At 40.1% G+C, this 22,524-nt stretch overlaps 1 protein-coding gene across 14 annotated transcripts in view; it reads right to left on the reverse strand.

Moving 5' to 3' along the window:
* The window catches only part of baz2ba (bromodomain adjacent to zinc finger domain, 2Ba), a 105,557-nt gene extending 91,596 nt beyond the window's left edge, over positions 1 to 13,961 (reverse strand). For 13 of the 14 annotated variants that reach the window (XM_077563734.1, XM_077563731.1, XM_077563733.1 and 10 more), the window contains exon 1: positions 13,756 to 13,961. The gene's annotated coding sequence lies outside the window, so the exon portion shown is untranslated. Of the gene's footprint in view, positions 1 to 12,584; positions 12,669 to 13,755 lie in introns of those variants that run through there. The other variant, XM_077563722.1, reaches the window with a different exon arrangement.
* Positions 13,962 to 22,524: the final 8,563 nt, after the last annotated feature.

Genomic DNA, 22,524 nt, shown 5'->3' on the forward strand with positions numbered 1-22,524 from the left:
AACATGACGTGTGAAGGTCAGAGTAGCCATGACCAACACAGCTGTCACATCTCTCTCCCTCCCAAACACTCTGCCGGCTCAATGCTCATCCAAAAACACTCAGACTGAAACGTGACCTACCAGGGCCCAAAAGTAGCCAGGGCCGACAGAATAAATCCAAAAGAGGACGGTGGCACGGCTATACCTCGTCAAAGATGCAATATGTGGGTTTTAAAAGGATTTAGGAGATATGGCGTGAACTGATAAAGCTTTCCAAACAACCAGCCAACACATTATGACCACTTGCATAATACAATTAGGTCCAATACAAGAACTCTATCAAATATTCTAGCTTTAAAACGATAATAATGTTCAGGGTTTTCATCAGATCGAATCGTTCCAACAACTATTTCAAGACATATGAAATCATCTTTTATTCAAGAGATATCTCTGAAGCAAATGCCACATTTACTGCAACCGAATGACAATTCATATTGTAAAATGACAACAATAATCCCTTTGCATCATACCCTCTTGAACTTAGCCGTGCCGTATGGAACCGACTCATAATCTCACTCAATGCAACAGAATCTAATCATTCTACTTTAAAATAAACTGTCCTTGAATCGTACCGCACCCATGTATCAACATATGTATTGAATAGTCTCCTATTGGACAGCTGCACAACTCTATGTAATATAATTACTGTGGTTGTAGAACTGTCTCACATCTCTATGTAACTAATTAAGGTAACCAAAATATTTGTTCCAGCACTTGGTATGATAACACCACTGAGTACTACAATAATATTGTTATTAATAGGGGTGCACATGAAAACTCTGGTATGGTTCTCAAATGAGGCAGCACGGTGGCTGACTGGTTAGCACGTCCGCCTCCCAGTGCTGAGGACGTGAGATCGAGTCCGGGCTTCGGCCTTCCTGGGTGGAGTTTGCATGTTCTCCCCGTGCTTGCGTGGGTTTTCACCGGGTACTCCGGTTTCCTCCCACATTCCAAAGACATGCATGGCAGGTTAATTGAACACTCCAAATTGTCCATAGGTGTGATTGTGAGTATGGTTGTTTGTCTCTGTGTGCCCTGTGATTGGCTGGCAACCAGTTCAGGGTGTACCCTGCCTACTGCCCGAAGCCAGCTGGGATAGGCTCCAGCACCCCCGCGACCCTTGTGAGGAAAAGCGGTCAAGAAAATGGATGGATGGATGGATGGATGGTTCTCAAATGAGCACCGAAGGTTGTTGTTTGGTCCTCATTTTTTTCCCGACCAACTGAGCTCATGGATTAATTTAAAGACTTACGGCACATTTGGGCATGGTACGGCCCATGAGCCACATTCAGCCTATCCATAGTCTCTGCAGCCTTCCTGAAGTTAAAATAAAATGTACAGTAGGCATTGCTTTTATTTTGTTGTGCATGTGTGTCAACAGTGCAAGCAAACAAAAGCTGTGGCTTGCCAACTTATCATTGTCATTATAGTCAGTGACTTCTCCAACCATTCTATCAATTATTTAAAAAATAAAAAATTTAAACGTGCCAACGTCAACTGTGATCCTCATTTTAGCACCAATCTTATTTCCTGCACAGAGATAAATTTAGCGGGGGAAGGGGGTGTTCAGTTTACAATTAAATATCATCTACCAGGGCTACAAAAAAGTCATTAAATTCATATTTACCACAATTGAGTTGCATGCCCCATTCGAAAAATTAATTGCCCACTTCTCACTTATGCAGTGTGGTATGGGAACCTGTCATCATCTACTTATTGCGTAGTTTTCTAGGGCAGCCATCCGGTGTCCACTCTTTTTTTTTTTTTTTTTTTGCATCACAGGCCGCATTCGCGTAATGACATTTTGACAGAATGTGGCAAAATGAGGCGAGTGACCTAAACAAACTGGAGCACAACATTCAATTTCCAGTCCTCATGCGCATCGCTTATGTGCACCGGTCCCCCGGTCATTAATAAATCTCTGAGTGTCAATCAAAACAGAGCATTATTAACTCTGTAAAGACAGAATATTTGATATAGCTCTTTTATTGGATATTAATGTTTTTGACTGGTCGATGCAGAGTGGCTATAAAAAGTATGCACACCCTTGTTCAAATGCCAGGTTTTTGAGACACTAAAAAATGAGACCAAGAAATTCATAACAATTTCATAACCTAATTTTTACCATTATTGTAACTGGTACAACTCAATTGAAAAGTAGTGAGAAATTAGATAAATGAGATAATGCAGTTGCGCACCCTCATATTTGTGGATATAGTTGTGCTCAGAATCAACCAATCATGTACAAGCTCATGTTAAATGGGAGTCTGCACAAACGTGCCGCCATTTTAAGCGCTTTTAATTAACCCCAAATACAGTTAGGTCGTTCTAGTATGTTTCTTCCTGGCATATTTTTGTGAGAAAGTTTTGCACTAACACTAACACTAAATCCAGAAATGTTCAAAATTTCCTCCACCTTGTGTCTTAGGGCATTCCTTGAGGAAAGATGGCCAAAAAGTTGAACCTTGACTTCATCGGACCGTAACACATTTTCCCATGTGTTTGGTCCAATGAAACCATAGGTTGAACATCAAGGATGTGAAAAGGAAGCACCATTTCAGATATAAAAGAATTGGCAGCCAATTTCATAATGATGGCAAGATGGCAGCTTTGAGTACTCGTTTTCCAAATCTGACACAACAGCCAACTCACCAGTGATTTTACATAACATGCTCTGTAGCATGTGGAAGGTTACACTAGCGTTGGGAAGAGAAAAAAATGAAGATCCATTCTTATTTCAGCAATTGTATGAGTGTGTGCATGCGCGTGCATATGTGCTTCTATTAAATGGATCTACTGTCTCCTTGATCAAGGGAGTCAATAAAGGGCCAGTCCTGTCAAACCCTCAGGGTTAAGTGCGCGCGTGTGTGTGCGTACGTGCGTGCGTGTGCGTGTTTGTGTGTGATAGATTCTGAAGTACTCTGACAGGTGAGTGATTGAGTGCTTTCATTTTCCTCCAGCTACAAAAAGACATTCGCTCATAAACACACAAAAGTCTTTGCACACACTTGGTGGACGGAGGAAGGGAGCGAGAGTGAGAGAGCTGTTGCTTCCTAAAGGATGCTGCCACTGCCTGCATGCTTAAATTAGCCCTAAATGTTTGGATTACACACGGGAGCTCTCGCAGAGGATTTAGCAACCGTCGCTTGGAGTTTGGGGGATGTGTCACTGTTTCCATCTGCGTGTTGCACTGAAAAAGTCAGAGAGCATAAAAAAAAGCTCAATTGAGCACGTGTTGAATGTATCTATAAGACCAAAGTGAGATGCTGAGAAATGCTCTAAGACCAAAGTGAGATACTGAGAAATGCTCTAAATTGTACAAGTAAGAAAAAGACAAAACCAGGAGGACATGCACACCCCCATCAGCCCATGTGTCCTCCTCACATTCCATTTTTTGAGAGTGCAGCCCTAGCTTCAGTTGGTGGGGGAGGATAGGATATGTGACCAGACGCAAAGACGAAGAGAGAAAGGAGGAGAAGGGGAATGAGGGAGGTCAGTGGCCCCAGTCTCAGATAAAGGCCTCTCCCTCCCTTCTTCCACCTCGGCTTTCCAAGCCCCTGCCAGGATCGAGACGCGTCTCACGTTACAGCTGTCTCTCAGTGTCATCGTTCAGGAGGCGAGAGCACAAGCGAGGGACAGATAGAAAAAAAAAAAGGGGGGGGGGGGGGACGGGACAATGCCACAAGCGAGCTGAGGCGAGCTGGGCTTTTCCAGAAAAACAACGGCGGTAGCAGGTTCAAGCTGGATGCGCAAACGCTTGTGGTTTAGCTGCCTTGTGGTGTTTTGTTTTGTTTTTATGATAATGTTAATGCACCATACTGTTCTCCGCAATGTTGCGCTGTCACTAACAATACATTGGGCTTTGACCTTTTCTAGTCATATTATGCTGAAATGTGAACAACACTAATGGCACCATTTCTTCATCATCACCTGAGACACGCTGCACACAAATAATTTCCACATGAGAAAAAGGGAGAAGTTAGTTTTTACTTTAGGGTTTCGCACACTGAGAGCAGGCTAAAAGAAACAAATGGTACTCAAACATGGAGATGGCAGTGACTGATGTACTCAGCTTATCACTACGTGTGATGGGGCTTCTGTGGATTAGACATAGTTGAGTCACTTCTCTTAACATGAGTCCCCTTTTGTAACCTTAAAACGCTAAAAACAGCAGCTTGTCCCAGGTCCAGTAATGACTAATCCAGTCACTGCAAAGAGTTCAGCCTGTGTTGCTAACAAGGTATGGCTGTGTAGGTCAGCATTGAGTTAAGGCTGATTCAAACTGACATCTTATTCCTTGTCATGACTTATTTTTTAGATAAATAACAGTTTCCTATTTCCTATGAATTTCAAATGTGAACGATGCTGCATATGTTCAGCTGATGATTGCACAAGTGCCGCTTACATAAAGCATGCTTTAGTACAAACACACATCAAGCTATTGCACAGCTTCAAACTGCTTTCCTGTTTGTTTTTTTCCTCTACCCTTGTCATTTCTCATGGCATTGTGTGGGAGTTAAATATTTAACATTCTGGCTCAGCCTCAAGCAGGCTTTGCCAGCACAGCTAAAATAAAAGCCTTTGTGGCATCAGTGACCAGATTTTAAATGCTGAAGAAGATCAATAAATAGGGGGCTGTCGTATGCATTTGTGTATCTGGGAGTGTGTGTGTGTGTGTGTGTGTCCAAATCCTAAGCCCTGATGCCTGTATTCTAGCAACACTTGTGTATGTGTTCATGCATATTTGTTAGCACCCACAAGTCCCGCAGCCTCCCCTGCCTGCAACAAGCTTCTCTAAAGGATCAGAATCTGACCCAGGAGGCAAACCAACAGAGAAACTAATATCATTCCCATTGCCTCAACCAAAGCCCTCTTCTGATTTTTCCCCATTCCCAGAATCATTTTCCCCATCAAAGTGGAGCCAGTGTGGAGAAGGAATTCTGTGGAAAAGTGTAAATACAGCCCCCCCCCGCTGCAGAGGGGAGCATTGAGGTGTTGTGAACATCAGAAGAAAATGGCAGGCTTCCCGACCTTGTTGGCATTTTCATAATCAAGTTCCTACTGAAACAAAATGAAGACTTTGTGAACGTCTCACTTGCGCGACTTCCTCAAAACGACAAATAAGTTTCCCAATGTTGCCTGATTTACCTGTCACTTTCCTTTTATAAAGGGCACATTCAATTGATGCTTTCTGTTGGAGGTGATAGATTTTTCACTTCCTCACTAATGTACAAAACAAATAAAACAGCCCTCAAGGAGAGAAAAAATGCCCCCGACCTTTGGATAATTCATTAAAAAAAAAAAAACGAAAAAAAAAAACGTGAATTTCACAAGGCATCTGCTTTAGAGGAAGATGGTGGGGGGAGAAAATCAACCTTTCTGCCTTCGTGGTGGAAAACAAGAGCGTGCACAAACAACCTTGACTTTCATCAAGGAAATTCTCACATTGAATGATAAATAAAGACCCAGGGGGGAGAAAAGAAGCAGCTTATCGCCATTCCCTCCCAAATTTGGCTGCTCTGTCTTCTGTCTCCTGAAAGTCAACACGGGGGTGACCCATTTGTACGTTATGCCGCCTATTGTTTGGTCATTAAGCCACCATGTGTAAACAGCACATTAAACAAAGAACACCAACATGAAGCTTGATTTGTTCAGTTTTAATGAACTGTTCAATTTGTTCACTTGTTTCTCCAAAAGCAAACATATCCCTGGGTCCATTGACGTATCAGGTTTATTTTATATGGTAGATACATTACTTGTTAAAGCAGCATTAGCAACTCACATTAAAAGGTGGTTAACACGTGACACTTTTTTTGAGTTATTCGGGCAGCCTGATGATTAACAGGACTTGCTGGCCAAAAATAGCAAGGCAACATAAGGTTACGTGGCTCATCTGAAAGTGAACCAACTTTCCAACTGAAAGGGCATTAGCCTGTGCTTTCATGTAAATACGTATCATCCATATCAATAAATAGGCTGCCTGCATGGACCTGTAAAACAGCTCAAGTCAGTTTGAGGCCAACACTGAGAATCCCCAACTGGATTTGTAACAATAAAAGGAATTATCAATTAGATGCCCAGAGCTTTCACTAAAATGCATCTTCCTCTCTAAGGGCCATTAGCCCTTATAGTATTAATGTCTCCTACTAAACATCTGTTAGTTCTCACTGCTTGGTATATTTCATTAGTAATTATTGTTTTCTGCTTGTGCACATTCATATGTAAAAGGTTGACCAAGAGTTATGACTGGTACAAAGGTTTGTGCAACACAGAGCAGAACTCGGCAACCTCTCTAGATTTCACAGCTCTGTGTCAGCACTCGCATGCAGAGATTTGACAGGGCTCCCAGATGGTCATTACCATCAATAGATTGTTTGTGGCTCCAATTAATCGTTGTCTAAATAGAAAATCCTGCTAGTACAGCAACTAAAGATTTAGGTTAGCAGGTAACAGCAGACACATATTGTGCACACTGGTAAACTGTGTCATAGAACAGTGGTTCCCTATCTTTTCACACCAACTACCCACCTAAATAATACTTGGTTGGTTCACCAAGGACTACTAATATGACCAAAATTAACAGTAGCATTATAGTAAGCCAAAGTAGTAGGCTATATTACTAGTTCATCTAGAAGATCAAATACAACAGTATTTTACTTAAAAAGCTAAATACAACTCAACTGTACTAAACAAATCTTAATTTACTATATTTAAATTAAAAAAACATGCAAGAATTTCTGATATTGGGTTTGAAATGGAAGACCACAATGCTTTATAGTGAGCACTTAAGTGCTAAGAATCGTTTTTAAGTGTTATAAAATTTATTATTTTGTTTTCCACATATTCTAGGCGCTAACCAGCTTGCATCATCTATATAAATGGAGTGAAGACACCAGCCCCCCCCCCCCCCTCTTTTCTCTATGTGTTATTTTTGTACACACAAGGTTTAATATAGTTATATTGTTTCTATTCGTGGATTAAAGTTTTGCTACTTTTTATATAAAATTATTGTAACTTGGTGACACCCTTAGTAACAAAGGCAGGCAGTCAGTGCTATATATAATGGCCTGTAAGAGTTTTTGGAACTACAGTTGATTGACTAAGAGACAGTCAACATAAGATGGCGTGGTGACTATTTATTTACGGGCTGATTATGTGTGGGCTGGTGCCTGCGCAATTTTGAAACATTGTATGGGCTCCTGTCTGCTGATTCGCGGCCTGAAATATGGGACGGCCGACAGGGAATTGTCCCAGTCCGTGCCTGGTAACATCACACATTTTAATTTTATATGAAACAGTTATTATTACATTGTTAGCATAATATTCAATATTCAGATGACCAAATAACTTAATTGTATACATACGGGGTTATGATTCCATCATTATTATTTTTTTATGTAATAATGTAATGTGGTTAATAATATAGTCTTGGCTGTAAGGACATTTGTCAAACGTTAGACCAAGACCAATTTCTGTTCAGATCATACTTTTGCCTCTGCAGGCAGATTGTTATAGTAGTCAAACTAGCATTTTGAAATCCAAATAATCCTCGAAAATCAAATTACAACAATCCAAAGTCAAATGCTTTTCAATAAATGGATAATGTTGAAATGTTTTCCCCGTAAGACCGCCATTTTGACTTGAATTCAAATTGTCCATTATATGGACAGTGCACAGTTTTACCATGTTTTCAGTCATACTTTCGCATACTACTAATAGGAACCCTTGCACCACTTTGCGAATCATTGACATAACAGTGGTGGGCAAACTTGGTCCTCGAGGGCCAAAGTCCTGCAGGTTTTGGATGTTTCCCTTCTCCAACACAGCAGGTATATGATCAGTTCATCAGCAAGCCCTGCATAAGCCTGATAAGGATCCTGTCTATTGGAATCAGCTTGTGTTGGAAGAGGGAAACCTCCAAAATCTGCAGGACTCCGGCCCTCGAGGACCGAGTGCGCCCACCTCTGACACAGAACGTAGTACAGTAGTGCTGCATAGTTTTCCAACAAATTGTTCCATAACACTTGTCACTTGTCAATTTGGTGGACTATTATAACTCAATGTCCTGGTGAGCTCAATTATATTTGGAATAATTTGTTACAGACCCATCAAATAACCTAGAGCAATGACTATTATGCATTAACAGTATTATATTTTTTATTGTCATGGACTAACACAACACACACTACTTTTTTTAATTTATCAAATCTAAATAAAAATTTAAAAAAATGTTTGAGCCACGTTTTCACAAGCAAGGGCAATTTGGTTTCCTATTCAATAGTCCTTGTGTTATTCCAATTTTTAAAGAGCTCAACGCTGTCAGATTAAGAATTGACATAAAATTACAAGACGGACGGGTTCCAGTCAATTTAATGCAGTAGTTTTGTTTACTTAAGCGATGTCCATACTTTGTCCACTAAGGGCTGCATACAAAAAAATGGAAAGATGTGGGGGCCATTTTGGCTTTGCTTGCCATTTGTTTATCAAACATCCAATAAGAGTGTGTAAAGATGATGTTATGCAATGATATGTTTACAAAAGAATTGCGCCATCAAAGCTTTCAATTAATTGCACAAGACATAAAACCAAAACAAGAGCAAACTGCACCAAGCTGACTGATATTTATTTGAAGTGTTTACTTGAAGATCATTAGTGTGATGTTTCATGAATCCATCCTTGGCAAGCAGCACAAAGTGGAGCGAACAATGCAAATAGTTTTACAATTAATGCTGTAAAATTCAAAAAGGAAAAATGACAACAAATGGTTGTCATGAGTTCTTTACGTTAACATCAGTCTTTAATCACCCTCACCAAAACTGTGCATAACAGTCACACACACCCTCTTGACTGTTTTCTTTGCACATCCAAAATAATAATACACACTTATCACACTAATCACATGACGTCACGACCACTATTCTACTATTTATGTACCTGTCTTTCAACAGCAGCGCCACCCAATGTAAGAGCACATTAACATACCAGTAGGTCATATTAAATGTAAATTACAGTGGTATCTTGACTTGGGAAAACAAATCTTGTTTTTTATTTATTAGCTGCGAGACAGCACTATATACGCATCCGGGTGGTTTGGGGGAAAATAAGACGCCATACATATGTCGATGCACGTTCAGCCATTTATTAAACGGGGCACAAAACCTAACCAAAAAATATAAAGTGTTAGCCTAATAGCACACATGACAGACAACCCGAGCAGCAGTCAGAGCTAAATAAAGCAAATTATTTCTTTACATTCTCTATTACAGTTTGTATTTTTCTATTCTATAATACAGTCGTTTTTATTATTTAAAAAGGGGCTGGAATTTATTACTGGCATTTTAACTCATTCAATAGTGGATTGGACAGATTGATTTTATATAGAAGCAAAATGAATTATGAGTTTGGTCATGGAATACATAAACTTGTAAGTAACTGCAACAATGTGTATGCCGCCAAAAATGGCCTGTATGCCTAACTTTGTACATTCCTGATATTAACGTGAAATGCTCACTAATCTTGGACCATATTACTTGGAAAATGCCTATTTTTTTCTGCTGAGAATGCAAGTTTGCTTGCTTCATGGTAGCTCTAAGTGACAAGTAAAGAGTCTTCTTGTGCTCATCATTTCCGATGAAGTGTTGCAAAAAGCCAGTGAAAGGTTTTGCTTTACATACACGGAGCTAATCTTGCAAAGCAAAAGGTTTAGCACATAACAGCTGACAACAGGAGAATACACAACCTGGGTCTACTGAGGTGTACTGGCGGCTTGTGTGACATGCTGACATGTATGATGCCAGTTGAAAATAAACAATGCAACAATGTTGAGAACACACAGCAGCATGTTAAAGTAAACCAATTCAAAATATTTAGTTCAATACAGTCAACAATATGGATACTCAAATTCATTTGTCAGTCAGATGAACTTCTTTTTGTTTTAAACATTACATTCAGTCAAATCCACATTAAATCAAACTCACTTTTTCTACAGCAATTACATGTCATCAAAGTAAACTCAATCTTATCGTTGCTAAATTTTAGAACAACTGATTACAACATCCTGGCAGCATGCTATGGGACTGGTCATCAACAGATGCATCATTCAACATCACATCTGAAGTCAGTCAGTAGAGGAAACAATTTGATTTTGAGACAAATAGCTATTGATTAAACACACAGACTTAATAAATCTCTATATTCTCAAACATGCAGAGCTTAGGTCTCATGTCTCCCAAAAGATATTTAGTAATAAAGGATTATAGTGCATAGAGCTTTGTGTGCACATGGGATTGTATTCTCCAAAGCTGTCCACGTTCTGTCAGATTCAGCACCCCAAGACACAGAGCTCGTGAACCTAATTTCACCTAATCAGCTTAGTCAATAGCAACCATTTGCTGTGACTTTGGTAGACATGCAAATAGGGCTTAACTATGTCTATCCTTAATTCCTCAATGTTCATGTTGAGCAGAGTTCCTCCTTTATCGCTTCAAAAACAACAGTTCCAATACAGGAGAATGACAACCAGACTCAGTATTAAACTGATTTGAGTGTGCTTGAGGTACCACTGTGCGCTTTCATTCCAAAGCAACAAAGCAAACAACCCCTGACAGATTTGTTAACCTTTTTCACTTTGGCTCCTGCCTACTCTCAAAAATATGGGAAAGTACAAAATGTTTGTACAGTAGTACCTTGACTTTGACTTGCCCCATCTTATGAGTTTGTCCAAGTTACGAGCTGTCGCTGGGTCAGTTTTTTGCTTTGCGATCCCCGAATTTGCTGTACCAGCGAGCAGCTGCTCAAGAAGTGAAAAAAGGGGGGTCATCAATGCACTTTCAGCCATTTATTGAATGGGTCAAACACACAAATACAAAATGAAAACACTCGCAAGCATCACACTGAACTAACAGCATGGTAAACAGCCTAATGCAGCTGGAGTCAGAGCTGCTGATGTCACTCAGTAGGTCACGCCCCCTTCGTCATTTTTTACATCTTATACTGTACTCCACAGTGTTGCCACACACGGTCAATAGTCTTGAATGGTGCACTTTGAAACAGTGTTAAGAACTCAAAAACAGTAATTAACACAAACATAGCTACTATGATAAAATAAAAATAAAAAGTTCAATTTAAAAACATCTTTTGAGAGATCCATGCCTTAAGTGGGGGCACAAAGATCTTATTGGGCTGGCATTGGCCCCTATGGCCCATCCATTGGTACAAGTGTGCTTAAACTTAATAGTACACACTTGAATACTACATTGTGTGTGTGACTTTCAGCCTAATTCAGCACTTCTAAATTCTTTTTTTGCTGTGAACACCCCCCGTCCCAGGAAGAATATTTTGCGCACACCAACTTACTGCCGCGACTATAAATAGTATCATGTCTATAAAATTTGCTATAACTACCCCTCCACAGAGAAGCTAATACAGCTTGCACTCTCTTGACAATGAGAGCGACACTGCCACCTACTGTAGTGGATGTGTAATTACACTTTATTCTAGTATGGCAACAACAAAAAAAGGTTCCCTGTTGTCACACGTGCCCCTCCCGGGAAGCCGACCCCCCTAGTTGAGAAGGACTGGCCTAATTGCACTTTATAAAACAAGTTACGTTTCATTTTCTACTATATTTTGAAAAAAAAAATTTTTTTTACAGATATTTTGTGTATTTACAACAGAGTTCCATTTTTCTTTACTGGTGGGCTGGAATGGATTAATGGCATATTTCAGTTTATTTCAATTAGGAAATTTGTTATGGCACATAAGTCAAGGTACCACTGTACATGACTAGTTGTATGTTCAGCTGCAATACATTGTGAACAAAAGTGAGAGCAATATTTGAGAATTTGAAACACTGAGGTACATTGCTGTGTTTCAATCCAGTGATACCACTAATGGCTTCTAAGCAGCTCCATGAAATCAAGCAGCTGTCATGTCGATGCATCAGCAGCGTGAGGAGGGAGCACCATCCCCATAAGGACGTGGGGGCTCTGTGCCTTCATGTTTGGCTAAACATCTGCTTCTCGGCACTCCGGCTTTGCAGCAATAAACGGCCAAACAAAAGAGGTGGGAGGTGAAATGATCACATTTTCCATTTCAAAGCATTTGCTTGTTTGGTTTTTCCTTTCCTGTCCCCTTTGGACATTGAGCTCAAGTTTAGCTCCACTGACTCAATGTGTGCAACAACATGGAATAGCGCAAGTAAGAGATAAGAGGCCATTCCTGTCTCTTTAGACATAAGATGTGAGCTCAAGTTTAGCTCCACTGTCACTAAATGGGTGCAACAATAACTATAATAAAAGATAAGCGGATGCTATGATGATTAATGGAGTCTTTCTTTTTAGAACCTAAAGTATAGCTCAGCATGGATTACAACAGACAAGAGATACTGTCTTCCCCCAATCACATGTACTTTTGTGTTAACAAGCTTACATTAATTAAAAGACATTTCATTTCAGATTAATTTGTGCTATTTGGACAGAATTGACACTGACAATTCTCCCTTTAATAAGATTCATAGTAATTAACATCCTTCCTTGTTTCCCTACCTCCCCCTCTCTTGGTCCCTTTTGCTTCATTCAAAGATAAACAAAGCAGTCCGTACTGGTTCAACTTGAAATCACATTATAAGAAAACATAAGTAATAGACACACGTTTGTGAAAAGACAAACTGTGACTTTAACTCTTTTAAATCCACCTGCCTATCGAAAATGACGAGCTATATCGCCTTTTATAACCACCGACGTCTTGTCCACTCACGGCTAACTCGCTGGCCGCTCATTACGTTTGCTACCATAAACGTCAAAGACAAACTAGTCAATAAACCCTCGTGTGGTCCCCCGTCACCAACACCCCCTTTTTCTGTTCTTTTTTTTTTGTCGAAAACTTTGTTGTAAAACTTAGCAACACAACGTGGATGCGTGTGAAGGTGAGTAGTGTTGTTTGTGTATGGGGGGACACATTAACATTAAAGATAGCCAAGATGGCGAATGGCTTGTTGTTTTTGGCAGGGGCGGCGAAAACGGACGGTATTGTGAATATACACACATAAAAGGGATACGTTTTGCTGCTTCTCGGTTTGAGGAAGCGATCTCGATGGCAGCTCTTGTCCCCCCCTCCACACACACACACACACACACACAGTGGTGTCTTGTCCAACCTCCAACAGAACCGGGGGAGTCCACTAACGTAATGGTGACAAATAAGCAAATATTCGTGGACTAAATCGAAAGCAACCGTGGGGAATAATAGTTATAGCTGTGGATAATTTGTTTGGTCGTCGTAAATTGGACGGCAGTGGTGCCCTTTAAAAACAGCATTACAACATCCACCAAAGCGATAAGCGTACGTTGACGAAAAGCCAAAACAGACCACGAAGCCACCGTAAAGTTGTTGTTTTTTTTCCATAAAAACACATTGGGATCAAATAGAAAACAAGTGAATTAAGTGAGGCGATGCGTGAGAAGAGAAGCAAGCAAGGCACACAAAAGACGATCTATCCTACTATCAGATAACCACGAAGAGAAGAGTGCAGAAGAACACTTAGATTATGTATTTAAGAGCAACAAAACTTCTCGGATTTTAACTCATATGCCGCTTTCAAGTAAGTGTACAGTAAATGACAAAAGGCGAAGCTACGAAGCAGCGATTCCAATTGAATGTGATGAGAGCGAAAACACGTCGACAGTCATTCATAGTGAAATGAAATAAAACACTTACCTTGTTTTACTTTGCACTTTACTTATTTCCAACGTGGATTAAAGGGCTCAGCTAACACTCCGGTTTGCTCGTGTGTTTTGCTTCTTTTTCCACCTCTCTGGGTCGCTTTTGGTTATGAAAGAAGTCGATGACGAATGATAAAGAAGGGGAATTGGGCAGTAATTGAGTCTCGCACTGTGTGTATGTGTGTGTGTGTGTTAGCAGATTGAAGGAGAGTCTCTTCTCAAGGTTTATTCAGGCTCCACTTCAAGGAACCGACCTGACGTCGTCGGCTCTCTACTGCCACACAAAGAGGGGGAAAAAGTTATTTGTGCAGCGGCCCCTTGGCAACCAACAAGAATGCAGTCGTTGACCATTATTACTTTGAAATGCGACATGACATTATAGACGTTCAATGTACGCAGCGGCCCCTTAAAAAAAGAGGATGCGACTGACTTTATGACTCGAATTCCTAATTTTTTTTTAAAAAAAAAAGATATTGAAAAAAAGGACACAATTGTCACATTGACACTTAATTGTTACATTACAAACCCAATACAATTAATTATTTACATACCCTCTGTCATTATCGATTAAATCCATTTTAATTCTGAAAGTGATACCGTTTCCAAGCATGCCGCGAAATATTAATATCTCATGCGATAGACTATGCAAACCTGCAACACATTTTTCCAAGTCCAAGTGCGGTGAACTTCGTCCAAAACTTTCTTTTCATGCATGCAGTCATTTTATGAACACTGAAGTATGCAATCCATGTTTCATAATAAAAATAAATAAATAAATAAGTGCATCTCCTTCACAGTTTGTCTACATGCAGCCATCTCCCCATGCTAAAAAGTCAGATTTTATAAAAAAATAAATAAATAAAAAAGGCACCATGTCATGATTACGTTTGTAATTCATGCATTTTGACTATTCAGTAGTCAAATTCTACTTTTCCCATTCAGCCATTCAATTCAGCCATTTAATGTTAAAAGACAGATTGATTGCGTTAATTTGAATGCCGACTCTTCAAAAGTTTTCAAGTATGCAGCGTAAAGGATATGACAAAAATATACATTTATAATGCATACAGTATTATTCATTAAAAGTGGTATACAGTATTGTAGTACCCTTGCATATTTGGGGTTCGGCATCCACCTATATTCACCTATTCACTGATTTTGTTTGTTTCTTATTTATGGTAAATGCAAAAGTTTAAATTGTTTTGTGTCAAAATAGTCTTTACTATAAGTTTTTAAGTATATGAAATCCTATACGCCCCTTCCTAAGTACTTTAGGATCATAGTTTGTGACATATTTATGCTCAAACTATTAATATAGGCAACTCTAATCACTTTTAGGGTCACATCAATTATTCGCAGATTTCCTCTATTTGTAGTCGGGGTCAGTCCCTGTCCCCTGTAATTAGCAGGGGCCCATTGTGCTAAGTGCATTTAACTGCCTCCTGCTTTCTCTCAAAAATATGGGAAAACACTAATAAGGATGTATTTGAGAGTTTTTGAGTTACAAACCGTCACTTCAACCCCCCACCCCCAGCTTTGTGTTGTGAGCACATTACGAGCAAGCTTCATATACGCAATCGCTTAAGTGAAGTGGAAGAAAAGTTACAGATGCACTTTCAGCACTTTATTGAAAGGGAGAAACAGTCAAACACAAATACATAATCAAAACACTCATAAGGATTGGACTATGAACTACCTGCAAAGCTATTTGTTTCTTCATCACGTTCACATATCCCCCCAAAAATGTTCTATCATAAAAAATGAGTCTGCATATCTTTGATTGTATTGAAAGTGTTTCATGCATGCATTTTTTTTTCAGGACAAAAAGTATAACATTTATATAATTAATTGCATCTTCCTCGCGATCTATCTACATGCATGCAGGTTAAATTTTTAAGAGCAGGTATTATACCTCAGCATCTAATACTAAAGCTGTCATTTTCATGTATACAGACAGCCTATGTGTCGTGATGGGGGTAAAAAATAAATGTTAATGTGCACACAGTCTCACTAACTGACCAATTGATGAGCTTTGAGGGGTGATACGTGATCAAACAAATACAAATCAATTGCACACGGGCTTAACATGAGAAGGCATTTGTCAGAACAAAAAACAGAAACGGGACAGATCTTCCTCTGGGTAGGATCAATACATTGCCTGGCAAAGACAGCCATCTGTGCCTAATTGTATTCTTTACCTCCTCTTCTGAACACACAATAAGCAACAGGCTGAGCACAGGCCCTCTGACCCAGACTAGGTTTCCAGACGGAGGAAGATTATTTCATTCAACTGGAAAACAACAAGGGGGTGGGGCGATGGGGGATTTCTTTTTTCTTTTTTTTTGCAGATGGAGTGGGCAACTGCTCCTAAATGCCCCACCCTGATGAGGACGGGTCAAACAACTGGTATCGCTTCATGTCACATCACTGCTGGGCTGCATCTATTTTTAACTGGTATTACATGCGATTAACAAACTGCTTTCTCTTCCTTTGTAGACGCCCCATAAATCAACTCTAATTATTGTTAGGAGCTCCACGATGTGTTGGTTTACAGGCACATTCATGTTAACGCTTCATAAACATTGAAAATGATCCTTAATGTTTGATGCTTTTTTTACTTTCTGCTAATGTCACCCTGTGCGGCCCCTTTTAAACTTTTTGGCTAATGCCTGGGAAATATTTTTATGTTTAAATGAATCGGAATCATCTTTATTGGCCCCGTATTTTGAAAACACAAGTTGCCTTCACTAGTAGGGGACAACTTTGGCATAAAAAAAGTGTGTGTGTGTGTTTGTGTATATATATATATGTGTGTATACTACCACATGCAGACTTCCAAGTTTAATTCATTCTATAACTAAGTCTTAACTCAATTTACTCATACAATTTTTATGTGGTTTTAAACCAACAGTGTGAAGGATTAAGTTCCATCTAGTGTTTAGAGTTAATAATTAGCTCATTTTCAAAATCCACTATTAATCCCAATAATATGCACACAAAAAACCTGTCCTATCACATCAAGATACATTTAAAAATATATATATAATCTTAGGTGAAGTTATCGTTAGTTATATTAATATAGGTCGTGCCGCACCTTACAGGAGGCTGACATGTTTTGCCAACATCTTTCTGCTACGGATAGCCGATGAATTTCGCAAATGTAGTTAACCTCTGGTGGTGCTTATGGCTAGTGTTGCACCAAATGGGATGACTGCCGCTTATTTCCCACAGCTGGGGCTTGCAGGTGGTCGTCGCTGAGTCCTGTGATTCAGGCTTCCGCAGCTTGTCTGTTCACTCTTGATAGCTTTTGCTAGCTTCTCCCGCTAGTCGCACTTGTTAGCCGCTCCAGCTAGTTCTTGCTAGCCGCTTCAGCGAGTTCTTGCTAGCTGCTCTTGCTCGTCGCTCCTGCTAGCTGCTCTTGCTCGTCGCTCCTGCTAGCTCCTGCTCGCTCGCTCACTGCAAATAATAATTTGTAGTAATTGGTAGTAGGATTGCAGAGTGTGGTCTCTCTGAGGTAAAAAAATTAAAATCATTGCATTCTATGGGGTATAAAGAAGGCTGGACTTCCAACTTCCGGGTTTCACACATCAGCTTTAATTTCCTTTTTTTTTTGTGACGTGTGGGCCGCGTCCCAGTGCTTGTGCTTCCGCTTGTCTCTTCACTCTCACTAGCTTTTGCTAGCTTCTCCCGCTACTCACGCTTGTTAGCCGCTCCAGCTAGTTCTTGCTAGCCGCTCTTGTTAGCCACTTCAGCGAGTTCTTGCTAGCTACTCTTGCTCACCGCTCCTGCTAGATCCTGCTCGCGCCCCAGCTCACTTCAAATAATAATTCGTAGTAACTGGTTGTAGGATTGCGGACCGTGGTCTCTCTGAAGTAACGATTCAAAAGCACTGCATTCTATGAGGTATATGCCATAGAGGAGGCGGGACTTCCGACTTCTGGGTTTCACACATCAGCTTTGTTTCCGGTTCCGGTTTGCGACGTGTGGGCCGCGTCCCAGTGCTTGCGCTTCCGCCTTTGTGCCCCTTGGTTGCGCGTTCCGTTGATGGGTGCGAGTGTGTCTGTCTTAGTTGTCCGAAGCATTTCAGAGAGCTAAGATGCGTGCTCCCGCGGGTGGGAGGGCGCAGGGGTGGGGGTGCGAGTGTTGGAACGCAGCCAGCAGTGACCGGAAACGGCGCTGATGTGTGAAACCCGGAAGTCGGAAGTCCGTGGCATCTACCCCATTACTTCACCAGTGGGTGGTGAACGGTACTTCATTTATATAGCTCTTTTCCACCTTACAAGACCCTCAGAGCGCTTTACATTTTGACTACTCATTCACCTACTGATGATGCAGTATCAGGAGCAATTTGGGGTTCAGTATCTCGCTCAAAGATACTTTGACATGGTCACAATGGCCTAGGATCAAACCCACAACCTCAAGGGTGCAAGACTCTACCACTGACCCACGTCGCTCCCCTGGCACTAAATCTTGCACAGTCCCTTTAATAAAGAACAATAGTAAGAGAATGTCAAACTTTTTATAAAACCATAATGGTAGTCTGTGTGCCTGATCTGAATGCCTTTAATGGGGTGTGGCCTAGTGAATGACATCGGGAATATAGCAGATTAGTTTCTGTCTGCATCTGGACGTTCGTTGTGGCCGACTGTTCGCTCATTTTGTATTTATGTGTTTGATTGGTTGTCCCATTCAATAAATGGCTCAAAGTGCATCTGTACATGTCATGCCCCTTCTTTTTTTTTGCTTCACTTGAGTGGAGACATATAAAAAACTCATAAGGTGTGGCGCTAGTAAGTCAAGGAACCACTGTACACATTTTGGATGCATACACAAATGTACAAATTACAGAGAGTCATTAGCAATTTAAAGTGTGAAGTAGCATAGTAATATTTGATAAAGCTGAATCGTGAAAATGGTGGAGTGACAGAGCTACAACTATGAATACTGTACAATCTTTTATTGTACAGTATTTATAGTTATCACCACTGAGAACTGACAAAAGTGTAGCCGCGCAATTACAAGTCAATTATTTAAGTGGTGTGCAAAATGTCACTGCCTATGTACAGTTCAGTTGTATTTCGCTCATACCGTACATTTGCACGTAATGTTTAAGAACTATCTGTTTTTTAAAATGTACAATTATGGTACAATTATGCATTTAATTTTATGTGCAATACATTTAAATTGATATTTTTTTCCTTTATCTAAGTGCTGTTTTAGTGTGCAAAATGTGATAATGTTACAGAATAAAACCTCTGTCCCATTAATGGTTTCATAGCGCTGACCAGAGGAAAGGGGCTGATGTCCAGGGTGGGGTGAGCCCAACAGAAACTTTTCTTGGTACTTGCAGCATGCAAATCCTTAAGAGTAGGTTGAGGGGTTACAGATCATCATACATATCCTTGCAAAGGTAGGAGGTCATTTCATTAGCCGCTCGTTAGAAGCATTTTTAGGTCTTTCCAGAATTAGAGGACAATTTAGGCACCAACGTTTTTGATAAACAGACATTTTATTTTATTATGTTGTGTTATTCAAGAAAAACAAATTGTAAACCATCATCTAATGTGATGCATCCAGCTTAGCTGTCAACACTTTTTGAGATTTCTTATTATTTGTCATGTAATATATATATATATATATATATATATATATATATACTTTTTCCCTTTTTTTGCCATGTGTGTGTGTGTGTAGTTGCACATCCACTACAGTAGGTGGCATTGTCACTCATTGTGTGCAAGGAGTATTAGCTCTTCTGAAAGAGGTGTACTTACAACAGTTTTATAGACAAATTGTACTATCTATATACGGTACAAATGATACTATGTATAGTCGTGGCAGAGAGTTGGTGGTGTGTGATTTATTTTTTTCTTGGTGGGGGGTGGCTAACAAAAAATATTTGAGAAGCACTGCTCCATAAAAAGTTGTAAATCAATGCTAGTGAATTTTGGCTCAAAAGTACACTAGTATTTTTTTGTGTAAACTTATATTAATGTATTTTTCTGATAATATGAGTAACAGTGTTGCATTGTTTTGTGTGACACACTGCCTTATGGCTGAAAACATTTGAAAAAAATATGAAAAAAATATTCTAAATATTTAATATTAAAAATATACTTCGGTCAACTCATGGTCAGAGCAATTACCTTGATGATGTCATTCCTGCTATGTCACTCACGTTTTTTCTCTCCTTGATGGTTAAAACTAGGGCTGTCAAAGTTAAAGCGTTAACTCATTAATTAATCACAAACAAATTATTGCATTAATCTTGTATTAACGCAGATTAATCACACTATTAATTTAGACCGCAGACTATCCTTTATTTTAACAGTGGATGTTTACTTTTAATGTAGCGCAGGTTGTGTTTGAGCAATAAACATAACTACATGCATTAAAGTAAAGCATTTAATACATGTTTGCGTTTGACACTCAGAATATTTGTTCTAGTCAAAATGTTGGTGTCATTTTTTTTCATTTTATTTTAAATTATGCAAGTAATTAACTGATTAGAAAAAGAGGAGGATGAGCGGGTGCAGTGGATCAAAAATGTGGAAGACATACTCATAACATTAACATTCAGACCTGCACTGTTTGGTCCGCTTTAAACGGACCAGAGTTTGTTTCCCACGCTGATCCGGACCTTTTGTGCAGGTCTGAATACACGCAAACGAATCCTGGTGCGGACCAAACAAGTGGACCGAGACCCACTTTTTGAAGTGGTCTTGGACCGCTTCCAAATGCACTCTGCGCGGTTTGCTTCGCAGTCCAAATACAAACCACGGCTGATCCGCTCCAACTGCAAGACTTATGAGCCTTTTTGGCCTTAAGAAGCCACCGTAGCCAACACATCACGGGGGGAAATATTGCCCGGCCGGTAGTGAATATTGTGCTAAATTCATTCATAATCATGTGTATTCTGTTTAGCCACGCTGCTCTCAGCATGTTGTGGTGGGCACGCGGAGCGCAACTTCTCCGCCGGTTACTGCGCGCAATCGATGGCGCGTTCCAAAGTTAGAACCTCTGTTGAATGAGCTACCGTTGACGCTCGCAAATATCTTGCATCTAATCACGCCACAAATATGCAGAGCAGTAATGCAGCATTTCCGTGTTTGGTTATGCGTTCAGGCCTCGTCATTTTTGTTCAATGAGAGCACAGATCGTCACGCGGGTCGACGTGATTACACAAGATAGTCCACTTGTAAAAAGCACATTGAGAATATGAACCGCACCAAACGGAAAAAAAAAGTCTGCTTTTGATCCGGACCAAACAAGCGGACTAAAAGACTTTTCTTGTCTGAATACACCAGGGGTGTCAAACATACGGCCCGCGTGCCGGATTAGGCCCCTAATTTAATCCTGCCCGCGAGACGATTTTGTAAGGTAAAAAAAAATTATACGGTCGGACCAATTAATCAGCCGGCCACAATCAAAACATATACATTCTTAATTGCACAAGCATTCCTCAGATGAGCAATGCAACTTGAACACAGAATCGTCCTGGATGTCATTATTTTACACACAAACTGAAGTCATGGTTTGTTTAAAAAAAACTTATTTTTTTTAAATCATAGACATAAACGTGTAAAGTATGACACTAATTTAATTACTGGGAGCACAAATACATATGACAAGGATTAACATCATCATCAACATTACCTGCATCCCACAAATCATTCTGGTAACAATATAAATGCAAAACGGGGAGATTTAACACGTCCGCAAGTGTTGCCGCGTTCTATTTGCATTTGAGTTATTTTTTGGAACAATATGATTACAGTTGAACTCCGTAGTTTAGGGCTGGCCCTCAAATAGTGAAAATATGCGTATAATTGACGGCAATTGTTTTTAAGTTATATACCATTTTTTACCGATCCAGCCCACTTAGTAATATATTTTCCTCCATGTGGCCCCTTAGCTAATATGATTTTGAAACCCATGGAATACACCCTAAGTGATTAATCACGATTAATCAAAATTCTAAGATGTGATTAATCTGATTAAAAAATGTAATCGTTTGACAGCTAAAACGCTTGTTATGGTTCGGAAGATAGATGGATGGATGGATGGATGGATGGATGGATGGATGGATGGATGGATAATATGTCGATTTTTCATCAAGATGGACTGACAAGACAAAAAAAAGCAATTTTAGTGGGACACTGGAGTATTTTGGTATTTTATTTATGAATCACCTTTATTACACCTACACTTACTATTTTCCCTCAGCAAAACTCATTTACATTACAAGTGCATGTATCTGCATTTTCTGCATGTATTATTTGAGCTGAATGTCCTCTGATTGTAGAATGACCCTTATACGCATGTTCTCCGTGTTCCGAGGTCATTGATTTCTCTCTTTTTCCATTACCTGTTGAGATGGGGGCTGGGGGTGAGGAGGTGGGGTGGTGGGGGGGCTGCTGTTCTTCAAACAAAATCCTCCCCATCTGCCTGTGTAGCCTCTGGCCCCCCTGCTGTATTTCTCCATCTACTCTCGTCGCAGTGCTGACAGGCCGTGAGGAATGACAGTGTTTGTCATACAGTAGCAGCGAGAAGCAAGGATTTTTTAATTGCACTGGAGAATCTTCATTACGGAGAGCGCGTGGGGGCGGGAAGAGGGGAGTGGGCAGCATGAGGAGTGTGTGTGTCTTTTTTTTTTATGGAGGGGGGCACTCTGTGAGCATCGTCATTAAGAGAAGGCACTAGCCGCAAAGAAGGGTGGGCCCTCTTAGCATGCACACTGAGAATGGCTGCCGTACCTCAGTCA

This window comes from Vanacampus margaritifer, chromosome 4 (assembly GCF_051991255.1).
Source record: "Vanacampus margaritifer isolate UIUO_Vmar chromosome 4, RoL_Vmar_1.0, whole genome shotgun sequence".
Classification (NCBI taxonomy): Eukaryota; Metazoa; Chordata; class Actinopteri; order Syngnathiformes; family Syngnathidae; genus Vanacampus; species Vanacampus margaritifer.